Genomic DNA, 22,569 nt, shown 5'->3' with positions numbered 1-22,569 from the left:
ACCAAGCTAAGTTGGTTAAGGGCAAAAACTGATCTTGCCTGTTGTGTTCACTGCTCTTGTGCATGTCAAGTCACACAGGTGTGACTTGAGTATTTACTTAATACATTAGACTCTAACTCAGGTCCTATTTGGACAATCTCTTTAGCCGAAGCAGTCTCACTTCGTGAGACCTTTGTGGATCATTCAAGGAGTAACCCTAAGCAGCCTCTCTGCCCATAACGCCTCCATTTCCTCATCCCTCGCTTTAACCACCACCCCTATGCTGATCATTCGTGCTCAAACCTCGTCTCCTGTCTCCAAACCAATATGTTCAACTGTTTACTAGAAATCTACTCTTTGGACCTCACACATGCACCCCAACATCCCCAGAGCCCCATCCTGAAAAAAATCATTATCCTCAGATGTTCTCCTTCTCCCTTTTACATTGTCTCAATGAATGACAGCCCCCACCCCTCACTCACTCACACACCGGTCTGCACCAGGACCCTGGGTGTCCACGCAGTGTTCCTGCTCTATCTAACTATTCACATGCAAGCAGATGTGGAGGCCAGGAGGCCTTTCTCATGTGCACCATTCACACCTGTCTCTTCTGGGACAGGCCTCATCTGCATCTTGCTTGGAGACCCTCAGTGGCCTTCTGGTCTCCCCGTCTTCAGCCTTCACCTTTGTTGTAAAGCATTATTTCTTCCTCAAAAGAAATAACTTCTTCCTTCCATCTGATCACATCACTGGCCTGCCTAGCATTTTTCAAGGGCTCTTGAGGCTGAGGGTCTGGCCTGCCGTGATTATCACCGCTCTCTGCCTGCTCGTCGCCACTCTCCACGCTCAGCTGCACAGCGAGCCTGGGGTGGTGCTGAGTACGCTGTGCTCTTACACCTCCATTCCTCTGCATATCTGCTGGCTTCCACGGAAGCCTTTCTCTTGAGAATACACTTGACTCATTCTAGAAGCTTCGATTCAAGCACTATTTTTTCTGCAAAGCCGTTCCTGCTCCCTGCAGACAGCTCTACATGCCCTCACCATGTTCCCACTCCACTGGGTGTACCGTCCCAGGACATTAATTATCATCATGCAGTTTTTATCATCTGTTGCCTTGTTGGTCTGTGCTCAATCCTTCCAGATTGTGAGCAAGTGGAGGTCAGGGACCGTCTCATTCATTGTTCTGTTCTGACACCCTGTACAGCTCTAAGTGCCAAATAAATGTTGTTAAATGAAACTAAGAAGTGATCCACTCCCAACTGTGCCCTATAACGAATGGAGGAAACATTCATACAGTGAAGGGGTCTGCTTATTTATCTGTAGGAAATGAAGAGACTGGTAGCATAAGATCTCCCAAGTGCTCTATGATTCTCTGAATGGGGTCAGGTAGAGGAAAACAGATTTGTTGTTGTTGTTGTTCTGTTTTGGTTGGCACAATATGGCTTGTGGGATCTAAGTTCCCTGACCGGGGAGCAAACCCCGGTCCCCTGCATTGGAAGTGTGGAGTCAACCACTGCACCAGCAGGGAAGTTGCAGGTAGACACAGTTTTAACCACATACCGGGGTTCCTTACACTGCTTACATTGCTGCTGAGCCCAGGGTTACTTGTAACAATTTCTAGCTCCTTCCAAAACTGTGCTGATCAGCGTGGACACTTGTCTACAATTTACTCCAAAGATCTTTTTGTGTGTTGGCTCCCTCAGGACAGTGTGAGCTACTTGAAGGCAAGAACTTTGTCTTCTTCATCTCTTTCCTGGGACCTAGCGTACTCCTAATAAATGTTTGCTGACCCGAACTACATCCTCTATAACCTCAAAGTCTTAATGTCTGTTATCATTTCTCTAGACCCACTCATGTCTGCAGCCACGTTGCTATCTGGAATATTGAAAGTGAAAGTGAAGTCGGTCAGTCGTATCCCACTCTTTGCGACCCCATGGACTGTAGCCTACGAGGCTCCTCCATCCATGGAATTTTCCAGGCAAGAATACCAGAGTGCCATTTCCTTCTCCAGGGGATCTTCCCAATCCAGGGATCGAATCCGGGTCTCTTGCACTGTAAGCAGACGCTTTTACCGTCTGAGCCACCAGGGAAGCAATCACCGACAATTCCATCAGATCCTCAAACTTCACACTTCACACTGCCCTAGGCCTCAGTCCATCACGTGGAATTAGCCTACATGGAAGGAGCAACCCTGGAGATTGAGCCCAACTGAGATAAATCCTCATCACCTCCTCTGCATTGTTTTTCATAAATGACGCGTAAGGAATTAGCCGTTGTTTAGAAACTACCCATGTGTCCCCTCTCTCTGCCACCCTAACCCAGATTTTCTACTCTCACAATCGATCAGTAATCAGTGGTTCAGCAATCAATCACAATCCTTTCATTATTTACAGCTAACAAGGAACCACAAATAATGTAGTGGCACTGAAGGACAGCAAAGCTCGTTTCAACTTTCTGCGCTCCCCTTGTGATCTGTGAAGACCCGGCAGAGCCAGAAGGCAGGCAGCATGGCCCGGTGCACGATGATGCCACAGGACACAGAGGAGTCTGGGTTATGTCTCTCCACGGAAGAGGCAAGAGCTTCATAGGGTCAAAAGTGAGCGAACACCGCCGAGGGAAGGCCATACTTCCCTTACTCTCCTTCTAAAGGATAGTTCATTTATTTATTTGGCAATGCTGGGCCTTAGTCATGGCACATGGATCTGGGTCACTGTGGCATGTGAACTCTTAGTTACGGCACGTGGGGTCCCGTTCCCTCACCAGGGGTCAAACCCAGGCCCCTGCCTTGGGAGCACAGAATCTTAGCCACTGGACCACAGGAAAGTCCCAGAAGGCCATACTTCTCAATCATTTAAATTGCATGATGTATTTACTTTTCTCTCTCCACATGGCAGAAAATAAGTTAAGTACATAAGCTGCCTGAGAGCTGAGACGTTGTGTCTTGTCTGCAGTATTGTCCCAGGGATTAAAAGAGTGTCTGAGAATATATTCAACATTTCTAAGATGAAGAGTTTAATTCTGTCATTCTCTTCAACCCTTGATTTATAAAAAATGACTACTTCCAGGTTACTAACCACTGAACTGCCAGGGAATTCCTCTATATTTAAAATTGTAAACCTTTCTTCAGAGACTACGTATCTCTCCTGCTCCACTTCACATTTGTCTTGGAAGCTTTATTTTCATCTGATACATTATATACACTTCACATGTAAGCTTCTTTATTGCAGGTCTGCTTCTTTAAGAATATAAGCTCCAGGAACTTCCCTGGTGGTCCAGTGGCTAACCGTGCTCCCAATGAAAGGGGCGTGGGTTCCATCCCCGGTCAGAACACTAGGTCCCACATTCTGCAATTAAGACCTGGCACAGCCAAATCAATAATAAATGAATATTTAAAAAAAATAATATGAACTCTACAATACATGCGTTTTCATCTTTTTTGTTTATAGATATATCCTGAGCACCTACAATGATGAATGTAATAGGCATTAATAAATACTTATTAAATTAATTAACAAAATACTCATCCAGTGTCTTCTAGGTACAAAACTCTTTTCTTTTTAGGCAAATTGGGAAATCAACCAACCAACAAGCATGGATTCCTATCAAATTCACCCCTTCCCGATGCCCCAAATCCTTCTTGCTGTTCCTGACCTCTGGTCATCTGGCCTTATTCAGATATTTTCAGTAAGAACTAGTACCTTATGAAGCAGTCCACGTGCTGTTTGATAGGTTCAGTCTTCCCAAAGTTCTTCTTCTTATTGAACCTGGATCTATCCATCTATTCTTAGCCTAGACAGATGGTAGCTTCCTAAAGACTGCCTTTGTTTCACTCTTTGTAACTATACAAAAAGACTCAAGTTCGTCCTCCACACTGTGCCAGTTATCTACTACTGAGTAACCCCAAACTAGGTGGCTTAAGATAACCAGAGTTCTTTTATTAACTCGCCTCCTGCTAGGGCTTGAACGGAGCACTTCTTCCTTGGAGTCTCTCATGCAGCGGAAGTCATCAGTCACTCGGCTTGTGGGCACTGGTGACGTCTGTCGGTTGATGGCAGTCACTGGCTGGGACCTCAGCTGGGGCTGAGGTCAATAGGCCCAGGATCTACCAGTGGCCGCTTCGTGTGACCTGCGCTTCCTCACAGCATGGTGGCTGGGTTCTATAAGCAAGAGGCCTGGAGGACAGTAAGTGGCAGTTTCTTCAGGCCCAAACCCAAAACCTGGCATAGCTCACTTGATCCATGTTCTGCTGGGCAACAGTCCCAGAGTCCAGATTCAAGCAGAGGGGTCATAAATCCCACCTCTAAATAAGGGAGGGTTAAGTAATGTGTGGAGGGGCATTTTTTAAAAATATTCATTTAGTTGGCTGCATCAGGTCTTACATGGGATCTTCACTTCAGGACAGAGGCACCAGAGAGGTGGGGTTGCCCACAGCATGCAGGGTCTCAATTCCCTGTGCTCAGTCCCTCAGTCCTGTCTGACTCTTGTGACCCCATGGACTGCAGCCTACCAGGCTCCTCTGTCCATGGGATTATTGTGGAAAGAATACTGGAGGAGGTTGCCACTTCCCCCTTCAGGGGATCTTCCCAACCCAGGGACTGAACCCACATCTCCTGTGGCTCCTGCATTGGCAGGGAGATTATCACTGAGCCACCTGGCAAGCCCAAGGATCAAATTCATGTCCCCTGCACTGCCAGGCAGGTTCTTAACCACTGCACCACCAGGGAAGGTCCTGTGGTGGAGGAGGGTAGGGGGCATTTTTAAAACTAGCATACTCTCATTATCAGAGAAATGCAAAGCAAAACCACAATGAGGTACCAAAACCTCGATGAGGTACCATCGCACGCTGGTCAGAATGGTTGCTGTCAAAAAGCCTACAAACAATAAATGCTGCAGAGGCTGCGGAGAAAGGGAACCCTCTTACACTGTTGGTGGGAATGCAAACTAGTACAGCCACTATGGAGAACAGTGTGGAGATTCCTTAAAAAACTGGAAATAGAACTGCCATACGACCCAGCAATCCCACTGCTGGGCATACACACTGAGGAAACCAGAATTGAAAGAGACACGTGGACCCCAATCTTCATCACAGCACTGTTTATAATAGCCAGGACATGGAAGCAACCTGGATGTCCATCAGCAGATGAATGGATAAGAAAGCTGTGGTACATGTACACAATGGAATATTACTCAGATGTTTAAAAGAATGCATTTGAATCAGTTCTAATGAGGTGGATGAAACTGGAGGCTATTATACAGAGTGAAGTAAGTCAGAAAGAAAAACACTAATACAGTATTAACACAAATATATGGAATTTAGAAAGATGGTAACAATGACCCTGTATGTGAGACAGCAAAAGAGACACAGATGTAAAGAACAGAGTTATAGACTCTGTGGGAGAAGGGAAGGGTGGGATGATTTGAGAGAATAGCACTGAAACATGTATATTATCATATGTGAAACAGATCGCCAGTCCAGGTCCGACACATGAGACGGTGCTCACGGCTGGTGCACTGGGATGACCCAGAGGGATGGGATGGGGAGGGATGGGGGAGGGGGGTTCAGGATGGGGACACATGTACACCCGTGGCTGGTTCATGTCAATGTATGGCAAAAACCACTACAATATTGTAAGTAGCCTCCAATTAAAATAAATAAATTAATTAAAAAAACTACCATACTGATAAAATTCTTAGGGATATTTGAGAATCCTCACCCCAGACTGAAAAAATTCAAATTCATATAATCATCTCTCAGGTCATTCATTATGTGTAATGAGTTTCTATTAATTATAGTGCTTGCCTTCGTCAGGATATTTTCTTAAAAATCAGCTTCATTCTTACAACATGATAGCCAAGACAAAACAGGACAAAAAAGCACATCAAACTTACTCAGATCTGAGCAAATTGCTGTAGTCTTAGAGATAATCGCAAGTCTGTTTATTCAGCTCATCATTCTACTCACACTAAGTGGCAGTCCTGTCACACAGCTCTGACACATGATTGAATTAAACCATTTAGGTCTTTTTCTTCAGAGAAGCAATAAGTGTGTGGTTTCCTTATGAAGGCCAAAGTGATGGATTTTACAGTGCTTCCTATTCAACTTCATCTTACTGAAAGTTTTAGCTCCATATTCTAGGCTGCTGGGATAGTCACAATGATGCCAAAGAGCAGGTATCAAACGGTTACTGTGCTTGGAGGGCTCACTCTGAGAGGCATAGTCCATGCTCCTTTAATTGTTCCTTTTGCTGTTAAAATAATCTCATGAGGACTTTCCTAGTGGTCCAGTGGATGAGAATCGGCGTGCAGATATGGGAGATATGAGTTCAATCCCTGGTCCTAGAAGACTCCACATGCCATGGAGCGACTAAGCCTGTATGACACAACTACTGAGCCTGCTGCCGGTACTGAAGCCCGGTGCCTAGAGCCCGTGCTTCCCAATAAGAAAAGCCACCACAATGAGAAGCCCATGAGTGCAATGGAGAGTAGCCCCCGCTCACCATACCTAGAAGAAGCCCTGTAGCATCGAAGACCTAGCACAAGAAAAATAAATAAATAAGTCAGTTAGTCGGTTAAGTCACTCAGTTGTGTCTGACACTTTGCGACCCCATGGACTGCAGCATGCCAGGCTTCCCTGTCCATCACCAACTCCTGGAGTTTACTCAAACTCATGTCCATCAAGTCGGTGATGCCATCCAACCATCTCATCCTCTGTCGTCCCCTTCCCCTCCTGCCTTCGGTCTTTCCTAGCATCACAGTCTTTTCCAACAAGTCAGTTCTTGGCATCAGGTGGCCAAAGTATTCGAGTTTCAGCCTCAACATCAGGTCTTCCAAGAATATTCAGGACTGATTTCCTCTAGGATGGACTGGTGGATCTCCTTGCTGTCCAAGGGACTCTCAAGAGTCTTCTCCAACACCACAGTTCAAAAGCATCAATTCTTTAGTGCTCAGCTTTCTTTATAGTCCAACTCTTACATCCATACATGACTACTGGAAAACCACAGCTTTGACTAGATGGACTTTTGTTGGCAAAGTACTGTCTCTGTTTTTTAATATGCTGTCTAGTTTGGTCATAGCTTTTCTTCCAAGAAGCAATCATCTTTTATTTCATGGCTGCAGTCATCATCTGCAGTGATTTTGCAGCCCCAAAAATAAAGTCTCTCGCTGTTTCCATTGTTTCCCCATCCATTAGCCATAAAGTGATGGGACTGGATGCCATGATCTTAGTTTTATGAATGTTGAGTTTTAAGCCAGCTTTTCCACTCTCCTCTTTCACTTTAATCAAGAGACTCTTTAGTTCCTCTTTACTTTCTGCCATAAGGGTGGTATCATTTGCGTATCTGAGGTTATTGATATTTCTCCTGGCAATCTTGATTCCAGCTTGTGCTTCATCCAGACCAGCATTTCTCATGATGTACTTTGCATATAAGTTAAATAAGCAGGGTGACAATATACAGCCATGATTTATTACTTTCCAGTTTGAAACCAGTCTGTTGTTCCATGTCCAGTTCTAACTTTTGCTTCTTGACCTGCATGCAGATTTCTCAGGAGGCAGGTCAGGTGGTCTGGTATTCCCGTCTCTTGAAGAATTGTCCACAGTTTGTTGTGATCCACACAAAGGCTTTGGCATAGTCAATAAAGCAGAAGTAGATGTTTTTCTGGAACTCTCTTGCCTTTTTGATGATCCAATGGATGTTGGCAGCTTAATCTCTGATTCCTCTGCCTTTTCTAAATCCAGCTTGAACATCTGGAATTTCATGGCTCGTGTACTGTTGAAGCCTGGCTTGGAGAATTTTGAGCATTACTTTGCTAGCGTGTGAGATGAGTGCAATTGTGTGGTAGTTTGAGCATTCTTTGGCATTGCCTTTCTTTGGGACTGGAATGAAAACTAACCTTTTCCAGTCCTGTGGCTACTGCTGAGTTTTCCAAATTTGCTGGCATATTGAGTGCAGCACTTTCAAAGCGTCATCTTTTAGGATTTGAAATAGCTCAATTGGAATTGCATCACCTCCACTAGCTTTGTTCGTAGTGATGCTTCCTGAGGCCCACTTGACTTCACATTCCAGGATGTCTGGCTCTAGATCAGTGATCACACCATCTTGGTTATCTGGGTCATGAAGATCTTTTTTGTATAGTTCTTCTGTGTATTCTTGCCACCTCTTAATCTCTTCTGCTTCTGTTAGGTCCATACCATTTCTGTCCTTTATTGTGCCCATCTTTGCATGAAATGTTCCCTTGGTATTTCTAATTTTTTTGAAGCGATCTCTAGTCTTTCCCATTGTATTGTTTTCCTCTATTTCTTTGCATTGATCACTGAGGTAGGCTTTCTTATCTCTCCTTGCTATTCTTTGGAACTCTGCATTCAAATGGGTATATCTTTCCATTTCTGCTTTGCCTTTAGCTTCTCTTTTCTCAGCTATTTGTAAGGCCTCCTTGGACAACCATTTTGCCTTTTTGCATTTCTTTTTCTTGGGGATAGTCTTGATCACTGCCTCTTGTACAATGTCATGAACTTTGGTCCATAGTTCTTCAGGCACTCTGTCTATCAGATCTAATTCTTTGAATCTATTTGCCACTTCCACTGGAGAAGGGAATGGCAAACTACTTCAGTATTCTTGCCTTGAGAACCCCATGAATAGCATGAGAAGGCAAATAAAGGAATGAATAAATAATTTTTAAAAGCCAGGATCTATCCACTATTAAGAAAAAAAGAAACAAAATCTCAGGACACACACACTACTATCATACCCATTTGATAGATAAAGGAGCTCAATTTATGACCTTGTCCAAAGTCACACTGCTCATAAGTGGAAAGGTTTTTATTTTAATCCTGGCTGTTTGGTTTTTACACGCTGGGATTAGCACACAATGGCCAAATCTGGTCACTTGTTTTTGTAAATAAAGTTTTATTGGAATGTAGCCATGCCCATCCACATCATCTAAGAACATATTATCTACAACCGTTTTCCTGCTTTAAAGGTACAGTTGAGTACTTGAAGCAGAGAGTATATAGGCCACAGAGCCTAAAGTATTTATTATTTCGTCCTTTACAGAAAAATTTTGCCCATCTCTGTTCTCAACCTTATGTTCTGCTGCCACTTTGGCTCATGGAAATCACTGACTGCGTGTTTGTTTTGCTCAGTCCTTGGCGTGAGCATTTACACTGTCACTGTCTTTCACAGGAACCCTGGAGACGCTGCCATTTCTATTCTACAGCTGGAGACAGTAAGACTCAGAAGTGATGTAAGTTTTGCAAGGCCACTCAGCCAGTAAGTGTTGGGACTTGGATTTGCAGTCAGCTTGGCTTCCCAGCTCCTGCTCTTTTGCTACCTTGCACAGCCCATGTAGAAGCATCTGTTAACCATCTGTTTAAAATTCTCTCCTCAAGCGTGGCTGTGGATCAGCATCAAGCTCATGGCTGTGCTTCTAGAATCAAGCTTTTCCCTTCTTTAATAATTGGGGACATCCCCAACTCCAGCCTTGTGGCACCCTTCCTGTTGTCCTCAATTGCTAAAAGACTGCCACCAGACCATGGGACATGGCTGGAGCTTGTTTCAGCTCTCTAAGCCTTATTTAGTGGAGATCCAGCTTCTCCTCCTATTTCGCTATGTGTCTACACCTTCGGCTCCCCTCTCACAGAATTCACCAGGCCCTTCTCCCTGGTAAAGGCGATGGGAGGAAGGAGGATGAAGCTGAGTGGTCCCCAGTTTCTGTTCTCTCCTACTCATCAGGCACTTAGTGCTTATTCTGTGCACACACTCTTCTAAATCTTTAGTAAATATTAACTCATTTATCCTTACATCTGGCTTCCCAGGTGGCTCATGTGGTAAAGAATATGCCTGCCAATGCAAGAGATGCAGGTTCAATCAATCCCTGAGTCAGGAAGATCCCCTGGAGGAGGAAATGGCAATCCTCCAGTATTCTTGCCTGGAGAATTCCATGGACAGAGGAGCCTGATGGGCTATAGTTCATGCTTGCATGCCCAGTAGCTTCAGTCGTGTCTGACTCTTTGCTCTTCTATGGACTGTAATCCTTCAGGCTCCTCTGTCCATTGGATTCTCCAGGCAAGAGTACAGGAGTGGGCTGCCATTTCTTCCTCTAGGTGATTTTCCTGACCCAGCGATCAAACCTATGTCTCCTGCATTGAAGGCAGATTCTTTATCCACTGAGCTACCTGTGGGAAGCTTGGGCTGCATCCATGGGGTCACAAAGAGTCAGACACGATTGAGCATGCACGCGCACACACACACACACACACACACACCCTTAAATAAGCCCTGGGTGCAGGGGGGATAGTCATCCCCACACTGCAGATTAGGAAAAGGCTTAGCGCGGTAAAGTAGAGTGGACTCAGCCTGCGCCAGGGTCTGTGCTCCTCACCTCTCTACCCTATGCTGCATCTCACCTAAATGCTTGCTCCAACTCCTTCCTGCGAACGCGGTTGGCACATGCTCTCTCACAGCCCTTGGCACCATAGTGCAGCCTCAAGCAAAGCTGGCAAGCCTATGGCATGAGGGCTCTGCTTCTCCACCCTGACAGCCGCAGCCTGAGGCCACCATGGGCGTCAGCATGTCACTCTTCATGCTGCCTGTGGGGCCTCGCACAGCCAGGGTACAGCTATCCGGAGCACCATCCCATCAACCCAGCTGTCTCCATCCCACTGAACACACCCCAGTCCCCACATCTCAGCATCCTGCCTTGGCTGCCACACACCTCCTGCCCGTCTGGCAATACCCTTTCTTCTTCCCAAGTACTCCATGGCCTTTTTCTGAGTCTCCTGATTGCTCTGAGCTGTTTTCAGCACCTGATACTCTTCTAAAGTGGAAGACAAAGCTTAAAAGAAATTTATTTTTCCCTCCCCTTATTTCATCATCTAAAGTCTCAAGGTCTGGCTAATAGATTCTATGCAAGGAAGAAATCTAAAGACAAAGCTATTTAAACTAAGGCAGTTTCCAACCACATGTGGCAAGTCAGTGTCAGATGTACTGCAATATGGATCCTCCTAACTTTTTGATAGATGCGTGTGACCTCCTCTAGCTGAATCTAAGGGCTGGTAACCTCGAACCTTGGGTTAGCCTTGCCCTTTACCCAAAGGTATTGTACACATGTTATCATCTTCTTTGTGCACTATAAAGGGAAAAAGGCTAGAAAGCCTTGTAGTAAGTTACAAATACTAATAATGTCACCCTTCTTTGGATTTGATTATATTCCAACACAGTATGTCTAGAGGTCCCTGGATTCAAAAGACATGTGCTTCATGGGTAAGATATTAGATGCTGTTGACAATAAATTCTAGTGAGGAAGCCTATCTGTTTTCACTGTTTCACTCCAGGGCCCGTTGTGGATGGCACAATTTTCACCACTTACGTGTGCTGGGTATCTGTATTTATGGTCACCACACAGGTAGACAAACGGATGAAGGGACCCATTGCACAGTATTTTCTTACTCCTGCCATGTTGCTTTACAGACTTTAGAACCTCAGGCTAGGGAGAGACTGGCTTTCCTCACTTCTATTATATTCAGGAAGGCATAGTCACTAGACATTAAGAGCTCGAGTCCTTGGAGTTTAGGCACCATTCTGGTTCCATCTGCTCACTTTACAGATGAGGAAACAGATGTAGACTGATGTGTTTCTTAACCCAACATCATGTTACTGGCAATAACCTCAATGTTTCCACGAGATTAGTTCCATGACTCCAAACTGCCCTTTGAGCTTCAAATGAAGCATGCAGTCACAAATTCTCAGATACAGATATTGGCATGATTTCAGTATGGCAGAGGCTTTAATTTAGGTATTTTTCAAAATGCTAGACTCTTAAAAAAATAGAAGTGTGTGTAGAGTAGATGTCATGTTTATTTTTCATGTTTACTTATCTTCAAAATGTTCCACAACCATTAAATCCTTAATCCTTCCAAGACAGCAGAGAGGTTGAAAACCAATTTATCTCTTCCTCACAAGGGGAGTAACCTTCTCAAAAATACTCAGGGGCTGATATGAAGGCAAGGGCTGGAATTTAGACCTGTCTGCCTATGTGTTCAGTCTACTGCATTGCTGGGAAGACAAGGGTTTCCCACCATTTCTAGAAAGGAAACTACTAGCCAATAGTAAATTAAAGGGTACGTCTCAGAGGAGGAGCAACCTGAAGATAAACTTTCTGGAACCTCCACAGTCACTCATACTTTCCATGGAAGAAAAGAAATAATAATAATAATAAAAATGCCCTAAACCATCTGCCTTTGGATTTACTATATGCAATTTCTCTTATCTGACCTTTAACTTGGCATTAGGGCATTAATAACCCAAGCGGGGATGGGAAAGTGTCCTGGTCCCTTCCCACCTTGTCTTCCCCATCCCGTGTTGCAGGACCTATTCTTGGGCATTTCAGGAGACGTATACTCAGTAGTTTGCATACATTTACAGAGTGGTTTATTTTATATGGAAAAGTCTCTATCTGAAATTTTTAAAAAGGAAGGAATGAGGAATGAAAGGAAAGAAAGGAAGGAAGAGAGGAGGAGATGAAATGGAGGAAAAGGAGAGGAGGAAGAAAACATTAAAGTATGGTGTGAGGGAGGGAAGGAAAGAGGGGCAGGAAGGACATGACAAGGTCGAGTAGGTAGGTAACCTTTCAGAAGAGGTGAATCTGGAAGGAATAAACAGAATTCTTTTCTGAAGAGAATGGGGGTGTATTACCTTCCATGGGCTTCCCTGATAGCTCAGTTGGTAAAGAATTTACCTAAAATGCAGGAGACCCCAGTTCAATTCCTGGGTCAGGAAGATTTGCTGGAGAAGGGATAGGCTACCCTCCCCAGTATTCTTGGGCTTCCTTGTGGCTCAGCTGGTAAAGAATCCGCCTGCAATGCAGGAGACCTGGGTTCGATCCCTGCATTGGGAAGATCCCATGGAGAAGGGAAAGGCTACCCACTGCAGTAGTCTGGTCTGGAGAATCCCATGGACAGTGTAGTCCATGGGGTTGCAAAGAGTAGGACACCACTGAGCGACTTTCACTTTCACTTTACCTTCCATCCAGAGAAAGCCATTGAGAAAGTTATGGAAACAATAAAGTCCAATCACTTGGATACAAAAGATGTGCTATACATGCATGATGGAATATTACTTAGTCATAAAAAAATTAAATGTTGCCATTTGCAACATGAACCTAGGGATTATCATACTAAGTGAAGTAACTCAGAGAAAGACAAATACCACATGACATCAATTATATGTGGGATTTTTTAAAAAAGAATACAAGTTAATTTATTTACAAAACAAACTTACAGACATAGAAAGCAAATTTATGGTTACCACGAGGAAAAGGAGGAGCAGAAGGGATAAATTATGAGTGTGATGTAAACAGATACAGGCTACTGTATATACAGTAGATAAGCAACAAGGATTTACTGTATAGTGTGGGAACTATATCTAATACTTTGTAACAACCTAAAGTGGAAAAGAATCTGAAAATATATGTGTGTGTATATATATACACACATATAGCTACACTACTTTGCTGTACACTGAAATTAACACAGCATTGTAAATCAACTATACCTCAATTAAAAAAACAAATCCATTCTCTAAATGCTGAGACTGCCAACCTTTGGGGAAAATCTGATGAGTTTGCTCTGAACTTTCTTTCAGAAAGTTTCTTTTTTCTAAAAAGTTGTTTTTCAAATGGCACAAACCAGAGGGGCTCCGTGACCCACAGAGCACAGGCTTTCAGGTCATTGAATCATACTCTTTATTTTTGTGCTATTTCTCTCTGCGCAAAGATGCCCATTATCAGGGAGCCCCAGGACAGTCTGCTCACAGTCCACCCAGAGAGTATGGCGTGTTGATTCCCATGAGTCTGTGAGCCGCTTTGGGGCTGGTGCAATGCTACACAGAGCTGGTGCTCAGGAAACATTTGTTGGCTGAATGCACCTTTGAAGCTTGTATCTCAGGACAAGAAGGCACTTTTTCCTCACCATGTTGAGACCCAGCAAAAGCTAAACGGCAGCTTTTTTTAGAAAGATCCTTGACCAAATTCACTTTGGCAGTGGCTGCTAATATTACAGCTTTGTCCATATCTCTTCTTTGCACTTCAGGAAATAAAGTATTTCTCAGCCTGACATCCCTTAGAGCTTTTTTTTTTTTTTTTTCCCTGCAGAGAGGTATACATCAGCTACTAATCTCATCACATTTCCATTTCCTGCCAGGCTCATCTGCTCATCATTTTCTATTCATAAAACTTGCTTGATTCTAATCTTCCCTATCAGCAGGAACTAAACACCTCCTCAAAGTTTCTTTAGAGCGATGGTGATTACCACACATGTGCTAACTCCCCCTTTCAAACAGATGGGTCCAATCTGTGTGCTCATATGCGGGCCATTAAGAAAGTTCTGCCAGGAACCAAGAGGTGACATCATATTAGCCCCAGGACTAAATCCCCCTGCACCACTTCACAATCTCCCTGACATGGAGGCCTTAGTCAGTCAATTCATGATTCCACACTCCCCATTCTGTGAAACAGAATCCACGAGGAATGAATTACAATGGGAAGTGTGTATTAGCCTCCCCTCTCTTTCACAGCACCGGACATCACACTCTATATTCCTTTTATCCTGGCAGACTCTCATGCCTTAGCACCACTGGTGATGTGATTTGAATGAAAGCTCTCTAACACTCTCCAGGCACCAGATTTTGGGACTTTCTTTCTATGGTAAAGACTTAATGCAAAAGTAAGGACCTTGTTCTAATTATCAGCACAGGAAATTTGGCTTTTCTCCTCCCAGCAATTCAACCTAGGTTTGTAGGGCAACTTAGCAGGTCATCTAACACCTTGTCTACCTAAAAGTAGATCCCATTGACTATAGCCTACCAGGCTCCTCCATCCATGGCATTTTCCAGGCAAAAGCACTGGAATGGGTTGCCATTTCCTTTTCCAGGGGATCTTCCCAACCCGGGGATCGAATCCAGGTGTCCTGCATTGCAGGCAGACGCTTCACCCTCTGAGCCACCAGGGAAGCCCTCCTAAAAGTACATGAATTTTAAATTTATCAACTTAAAAAAAAGCGGGGCCCATGTATATGTGTACAAAGCACATATGGGCTAAGAGAGGAATCATGGACGGTGGGGCCCAGAGATATGCTTTTATTTGGCCCATACAGACTATTGAAAGTTTTCTGTCTACATTAAAAACTAGTGAGATATCACACAAAAAGTCAAATACCCAGTCTGTCCTGAAAAATCACAATAACTGGCCCACCCTTCTCTATATTTCTTAACTGCCACCATGTCAGGTGTCATTCATCATCAGTACTGTGCAGACACTTTTCTTGGAGTAGAGAAACATTTCTCACTATCTACATTCCTGTCAAAAATGGCTATAAAATATAGATGGTGGAAACTGCATATTCAAAAGCAAAAGCGAAAGACAGCTTGTCTTTTGGTAAGTGAAGGACATTTCTGTAAGTTTAACATGCAAATACTCTGCTTGCTCCATACTTCACTCACTGAACATGCCTGAGTGGACTCTGGAGACATTTGGGTTGGCAATCCTTGGTTTAAGGTGTTGGTAAAAATCTCTCCGTAATGATAGGATATTGAATTTCATGTGTGGTGGAGAGGAAAATGTAACTCCTGGGAGAGGCTGTTCAGGGCAAATAGAAATGCATCTTCATCACATTCCTTCTCCAGGTACTGTGATTGCAGATATTATAGTTGTAGAAGTATTAGAAGTTTACAGAAGACATCTTTGGCCATGCTATCACTTAAACAAGAAAGATGAATCATCATGAATGCTCTTCTTGCTTTCCCCCCACATCTCATCAGTCATTAACTAGGGACCCCACAGTTGTGACACACCCTGTCCTTCATCTAGACGGGCACAGCCCTGCTCCTGGAGGCTCAGCTCGGTAACAGGGCACAGACCAGACTCAGTGCCCGGGGACCTTGGCCAGGAAGCCCTGGGCAGTGTATAACGTGTCTGACTCCAGAGACAGCTCTGATAAGTCCTACCTCTGATATGTCCTTGGTGGCTCTTGGTTCTTTCTTCTTGCTTCTTGGGGTTCAACTCTCATTATCTCCTGCTGAAACTATCACGCCTATCATCAAACTGCCTCCTCTCAGTCCATTCTTTAGAAGACCAGTGCACGCTAAGTTGCTTCAGTCGTGTCTGACTCTGCGATCTCATGGACTGCAGCCACCAGGCTCCTCTGTCCAAGGGATTCTCCAGGCAAGAACACCGGAATGGATTGCCATTTTCTTCTCCAGGGGATCTTCCTGACCCAAGGATCAAACCCACAGCTCTTATGTCTCCTGCATTGGCAGGCACATTCTTCACCACTAGGGCTACCTGGGAAGCCTTGAGTTTTTAGAAGACCAAAAATCTAAAATGAAGTTCAGATCAGTCCACTGCTGAAAGCTCTTTAAGTCCTTCTGTTAGGACAGATTTCCATAAAATGTGCCATGGAGAACCCCAGTCCTGCAGGGTGGAGAGGGTCTAGGATCCTAGAAGTTTGAATTCCATAGAATTTTTTTGGAGCTTCATAATGCACATGAGCAGAGACATGGCTCAGAAGAAATCTAAGCAAAGAAACTACTATTTAAACCAGTATTTCCCAAGCTTATTTGACAACAGAATGCTTTTGTTGAGAGATGCTTATTACCGTCCTTCAGATTTGATATTTTAAGGGACATACTTTGATAAGTACTGAATTACAGGATAAAATCCATACTCTTTAGTATTAAATTATAAGATTCTTTAGTACTGATACAGCCTATCTACTGGGCTCTTCTCAGCTTCTGGTTTCCCTAACCCTAAAGTTTTAATCACACAATCAGATCACATATTCAACAAATATATACAGTGCTTACAACGTGCAGGGTTTTAGACATGGGGTAAACAGTGATGAGCAAGATGAGCAAGATGAACTCCCTTCCCTGCAGGGGCTCCCTGTCAACCTGTTCTTCTAATGTGGACTGTGTACTTCAACTTGCTCACAGCTTTACTGGGGTTCCCTCAGTATAGAATCCCCTTTACTTCCCTGATCTTGCAGTTCTTACAAAATCCTCTGAGGCCTCATGCCAATGTCTGTTCTTTTATGATTTCTTCTCAAGAGATCATGTTCAGGTAGGATTACTTCCCTCCATGGTTCACTTGACTTGATTTCGTACACTAATACATTACTGAGCACATATCTGATTATTATGTGTCTGTCCTCTTTTATACCCTTGCCTTAAACTAGCTTTCCAAGTTCCCTGAAGATAAAGGCAATCAATCACTATATGGGTAGCATCCTGCATGATGTCTGGTACATAATAAAGGTTAAACTAACATCAATTTCTTTTGGTTTTCATAAGAGGCACAGGAAAAAGCCCCTGCATTGGGGAAGAAATTATCCTGCTTTTTTCTGCTTCTAATGGATGTTATTTTTATTTTGAATCATAACAGATATCTTAGATTGCTAATAAATTAGGTAGATATCCTGTGGGTTAGAAACAAACATTATTAATTATCCCATTAACACAGCTATTAAGAACCCTGTGTTCTCTTAAATTCATCACAGAACAGGTAGGGTTTGTTCTTTATATGTGATAAAATAAAAATCCCTGGGGAAACATGTCTTAGGATATAGCTACTAAAAGAGAAAGATGGTTCATCTTAGATACTTAAAGCATCTTAATTACTTTCACAAGACAAAAGGGAGTATATGCAAGTTTTAAATAAAGATCAATTCAGTAGACTAAAATAGATTCACAAAGTTAAATTCAAGGGTGAATATAACGATCAATATGCAATATTTAGGGCTTCCCAGGAGGCACTAGTGGTAAATAATTCACTTGTCAATGCAGGAGACGGACTTGGGTTCGATCCCTGGCTTGGGAAGATCTCCTGGAGTAGGTTCCAGGCAACCTTCTCCAGTATTTTTGCCCAGAAAAATGCATGGACAGAGGAGACTGATGGACTATAGTCCATGGGGCTGTGAAGAGTCATATAGGACTGAGTACACAAGCACATGATGTAATATTTAGGAAGTATTTATAATGTATCGGTATTTAGCAAATTTATTAGATATATATTTGCATTCACCCAGCTTTAGCCTCCAGGGAGAATGTAAGACACATGTTCTCAGTCCTAGGTTTAAACTATGTCCTATCTTCTGGGAGCCTTCAGAGTTTATGCTCATTTTTATCAAGCCACCTAAAAGGCTGCATTAAAACTGTGAGTTCCTTGAGGGCAGAAAATGTGTCTTTCATTTTTCCATTTTCAGTGTCTTTCAGTACTTTCATTTTTCCATTTTCAGAGCAGAATGAAAGCAATGCACAGAAAAGTAAACTGCCAAAGTTATGAAGCACAAGCTGGAGTCAAGATCGCCGGGAAAAACATCAATAACCTCAGACATGCAGATGACACCACCCTTATGGCAGAAAGGGAGGAAGAACTAAAGAGCCTCTTGATGAAAGTGAAAGAAGGGAGTGGAAAAGCTGGCTTAAAACTCAACATTCAGAAAACTAAGATCATGGCATCCAGTCCCTTCACTTCATGACAAATAGTTGGGGAAACAATGGAAATAGTGAGAGACTTTAGTTTTTTGGGCTCCAAAATCACTGCAGATGGTGACTGCAGCCATGAAATTAAAAGACGCTTGCTCCTTGGAAGAAACGCTATGACCAACCTGGACAGCATATTAAAAAGCAGAGACATTACTTGGCCAACAAAGGTCTGTCTAGTTAAAGCTATGGTTTTTCCAGTAGTCATGTATGGATGTGAGAGTTGGACTATAAAGAAAGCTGAGTGCCAAAGAATTGATGCTTTTGAACTGTGGTGTTTGAGAAGACTCTTGAAAGTCCCTTGGATAGCAAGGCTATCCAACCAGTCAATTCTAAAGGAAATCAGTCCAGAATATTCATTAGAAGAACTGATGTTGAAGCTGAAACTCCAGTACTTTGGCCACCTGATGCAAAGAACGGACTTGCTGAAAAAGACCCTGATGCTGGGAAAGACTGAAGTCAGGAGAAGGGGATGACAGAGGATGAGATGGTTGGATGGCATCAGTGACTCGATGGACATGAGTTTAAGCAAGCTCTGGGAGTTGGTGACGGACAGGGAAGCCTGGTGTGCTGCAGTCCATGGGGTTGCAAAGAGTCGAACACAACTGAGTAACTGAACTAAACTGACTGAAAGTTATGAAAATTCAGCCATGAAAAATATTAGCAAAAAATAATTCCACACTGTATCAAGAAAATGAAGCCAATCACAAATAAAAAAATATAAAATCTATCCACATAGTCAAAGCTATGTTCTTTTTTTTTCAGTAGTCATGTATGGATGTGCGAGTTGGACCATAAAGAAGGCTGAGAAATCCAATAATTTAAGAAAGTGAATTTTTTAAAATAAATTTTAAAAAATGTCTAAAACTTCCACATTGTTCCTCGTCAACACTACCTATTGAAATTCCATTTAAAGATTAATTCTTTACTTTTCACATTTTCCAACAGTGGAGGCCAAGGGCTAAGTGGAAACATTCTCATCATTAGTGCCCCAGGCAGCCCTTACCACCAGGCCTAAGCAATGAAGAACAGTGGCTGGTGAACTTTCTGTCCATGTCAAAAGCAAAATAGATTAAATGTGTTAAATCATTGAAGATAAATAAGTCACACTGCCCCAGGAGGCAATTAAAAATGTATAACTCAGTTCTGCATCTGTAAACTTTAGAAATTGCCTTTTTGTCTAGTCAAAACTATTGCAAAGGCATTTGAAACAGAAGACTTCCAAGATGTCCTCGGTTTCTCTAATATGGTAGTCTTCACAGATGAGACTTTATAATCTTGAACTTTATTCTCAGAGTGGGCTTATGATGATCAGATATAAGTCCCTACAGTGTGCCGTATTCTCACAGGCCACCGTCTGCTTTTAACAGCTACAGCCTTCCCACTTCATTTTGTGAACCAAGGCATGACATTGCCAGGGAAGTTGTCCTTTCTCGATTTCTATCCCAAACTTTCTTCTTAGAAGATCATGACCACAAACACCTACATATGAAAACTTTTGAGATCCCTGGTGGGCAGCACTGGAGAAAAGTGAGTAATGAATAACGAATGCCTCTTTGCAAGAACTCTACTTAGCGGGAAGCTGAAACTATTTTTACTTTATGGCAAAAGCACTCAGAGAAATATTCCCAAACCACGTTCCAAAATGTGTGAGAGGCAGCAGAGATTGCCAAGCATTGGGTGAGATTTAACACCACAGTGCACACTCAGGAAAGATTGAATTGTTTCGCTCCAATTGTCCTGAAAAATCTTATTCTGGACATAAATATGGAACTTTGTGAACGAGTATCTATCTTTTCCTTCTGGCTTTGTTGCTTTGTTAAAGAAGTGTTTCAGGAATCCCAATACTTGCCCAAGGTAGGAAGAAAGAATTCAATAAAACGTATGGAGAATGTTCTAGGAAGTCTTATAGCTTGACAGTGAGAAGAACTGGCTTACGAAACTCCCAAATGGATTAGACTTTTACTAGAATAAAAAACTAAGCAGAAACAGACACAAAGCCATAGATGTGTGGTTGCCAAGGGGCAGGAAGATGGACTGGGAGTTTAGGGTTGATAGATGCAAACTGTTACATTTAGAATGAATAAACAACAAGACCTTACTGTATAGCACAGGGAACTATATTCAATATCCTTGGGAAAATCAAAATGAAGAAGAATATAAAGAATGTATATAACTTTGCTATACAGCAGAAATTAACACGACTCTGTAAATCAACTACCCTTTAATTTAAAGAGAAAGCTCAGCAGAGAGCTTCTGATAAAACTGACTCTTGAATAGACTTAAACACAGGGGGAATATCTATTGATCATTAAATACTATCAGTTGCTGGGACTTCCTTTGTGGGCTGTGGCTAAGGCTCCACGCTCCCAATGCATGTGCCCCAGGTTCCTCTATTGGGATCCCACATGCCCACCTAAGAGCTCCCACGCCACATCTAAAGATCCTGTGTCACCACTAAGGCCTGGCACAGCCAAAGAAGATAAACAGATGAGTAAATAAATAGTATTTTAAGTTATCAGTTTCCATGCTTTAGTGAATAGGCCAACTGTGGGCTCACTCATATCCGACTCTTCGCATGGACTGTAGCCCGCCAGGCTCCTCTGTCCATTGCCATAATATATAGGCTCACAGCCTTTCCTGAAAACCTCCAGAAATCATTCAAAGAGAAAGACCACACAAGGCATTAGGACACTGTGTCGGCAGCAGCTGAAGGCCACCTGAAGCCAAAGAATCAGGAAGGCAATGAATGATGTATGGCTGTTTGCCCGGTTCTGGGCCTTTTGGTTTTCAAATCTGACAGTCAGGGCCCACGACACACCACTGCAGCCCAGGGCAGGCTGAGCGGGAGATGACCTGTGCACTCACAAAGATGCTCCCGTCACACGTTTTGGATCTCTGAGTCAGATCAGGTCTAAGGGCTCCTCGGTGCTTTTGAGTTTGGTGGGTCTGTTGTCAGGGTGATTTATTATTGAAAACCACAGGGTAACAGGGACCCCTCATATTCTAGGTCCTGAAACCACTATAACAACAACACTGAGGCCACCTCATTCATGCCACCCCTTTGGAGCACTTTCACATCTGTGACCTCATTTGTTTTCCCAATGAAATGACCAGGGAAGTGGGTCAAGCTATTTGACAGCAGATAGAGGACATAGCCCGGCATGGTGTGAAATCCAGGCTGATGCTACAACACCCTCAGAGACTCACAGGATATCAGTTCAAGTTCACATACACTCCTAGGGAAAATCAGCTAAAAGTTGGGAAGTATCATATCTTTTGGCTTCCCAGGTGGCTCAGTGGTAAACAATGTGGCCACCAATGCAGAAGATGCAAAAGGTGTTGGTGCAATCCCCGGGTCAGGAAACTCCCTTGGAGAAGGAAATGGCAACCCACTCCAGTATTCTTTGCTGGTAAATTCCATGAACAAAGGAGCCTGGTGGGCTACAGTCCATGGGGTCACAAAGACTTGGACAGGACGGAGCACACACACATCCATCTATCCATCCGTCCGTCCATCCATCATTTCTTTATATACAAAAGTGTACTGTGTAAATAAGAATACTTTGTATTCACTATTATCAATCTGAAATATGTATCGTGTGTTCTATGATTACTTCTTGGGGACCTGCAATGAGAAAGCACTGTTTGGGAGACAGACCATGAAGACGAATAAGAGCACACTCTCTGCTCTACATGAACCATCTGGAAGAGACAACAGGTATGTTTACAAATAAAGAAGGGATGACAGAAGAGAGAAAAGCCCTGTATGTAGGCTGTGCTTGGAATAGTCCATCTGAAACCTCCAAGTGGCATCATCAATGCAATGGTGCCTGGGGTATTCCTAGGGAACCCAGTGTTTCAAAGGAACGCCCTTTACTTCTGGAAAATTAGATTCCCAGAAAAGAAATCTATATTATTGATGTCTCTTTTCCTAAGGCTACTGTGGAATTCTTCCTCATAAAGAGAGATGTTTTTAAGTATATCTGGAGTGATACAGTTGTGTTGTTTTGGAGAGCTGCCCAGAGGCTTCCTGACGGTCCTGCTTGTCCTTAAGAGT

The 22,569-nt window shown here is 43.2% G+C and overlaps 1 protein-coding gene across 1 annotated transcript in view; it reads right to left on the bottom strand.

Annotated features, from left to right (window-relative positions):
- FAT3 (FAT atypical cadherin 3) overlaps positions 1-22,569 on the bottom strand; it is a 694,359-nt gene that overhangs the window by 169,633 nt on the left and 502,157 nt on the right. The gene's annotated exons all lie outside the window — the stretch shown is intronic.

This window comes from Bubalus kerabau, chromosome 5 (assembly GCF_029407905.1).
Source record: "Bubalus kerabau isolate K-KA32 ecotype Philippines breed swamp buffalo chromosome 5, PCC_UOA_SB_1v2, whole genome shotgun sequence".
In the NCBI taxonomy this organism is placed as follows: domain Eukaryota; kingdom Metazoa; phylum Chordata; class Mammalia; order Artiodactyla; family Bovidae; genus Bubalus; species Bubalus kerabau.
Note: the sequence above shows the minus strand (reverse complement) of the source record. Positions and strands in the feature narration are given on the sequence as shown.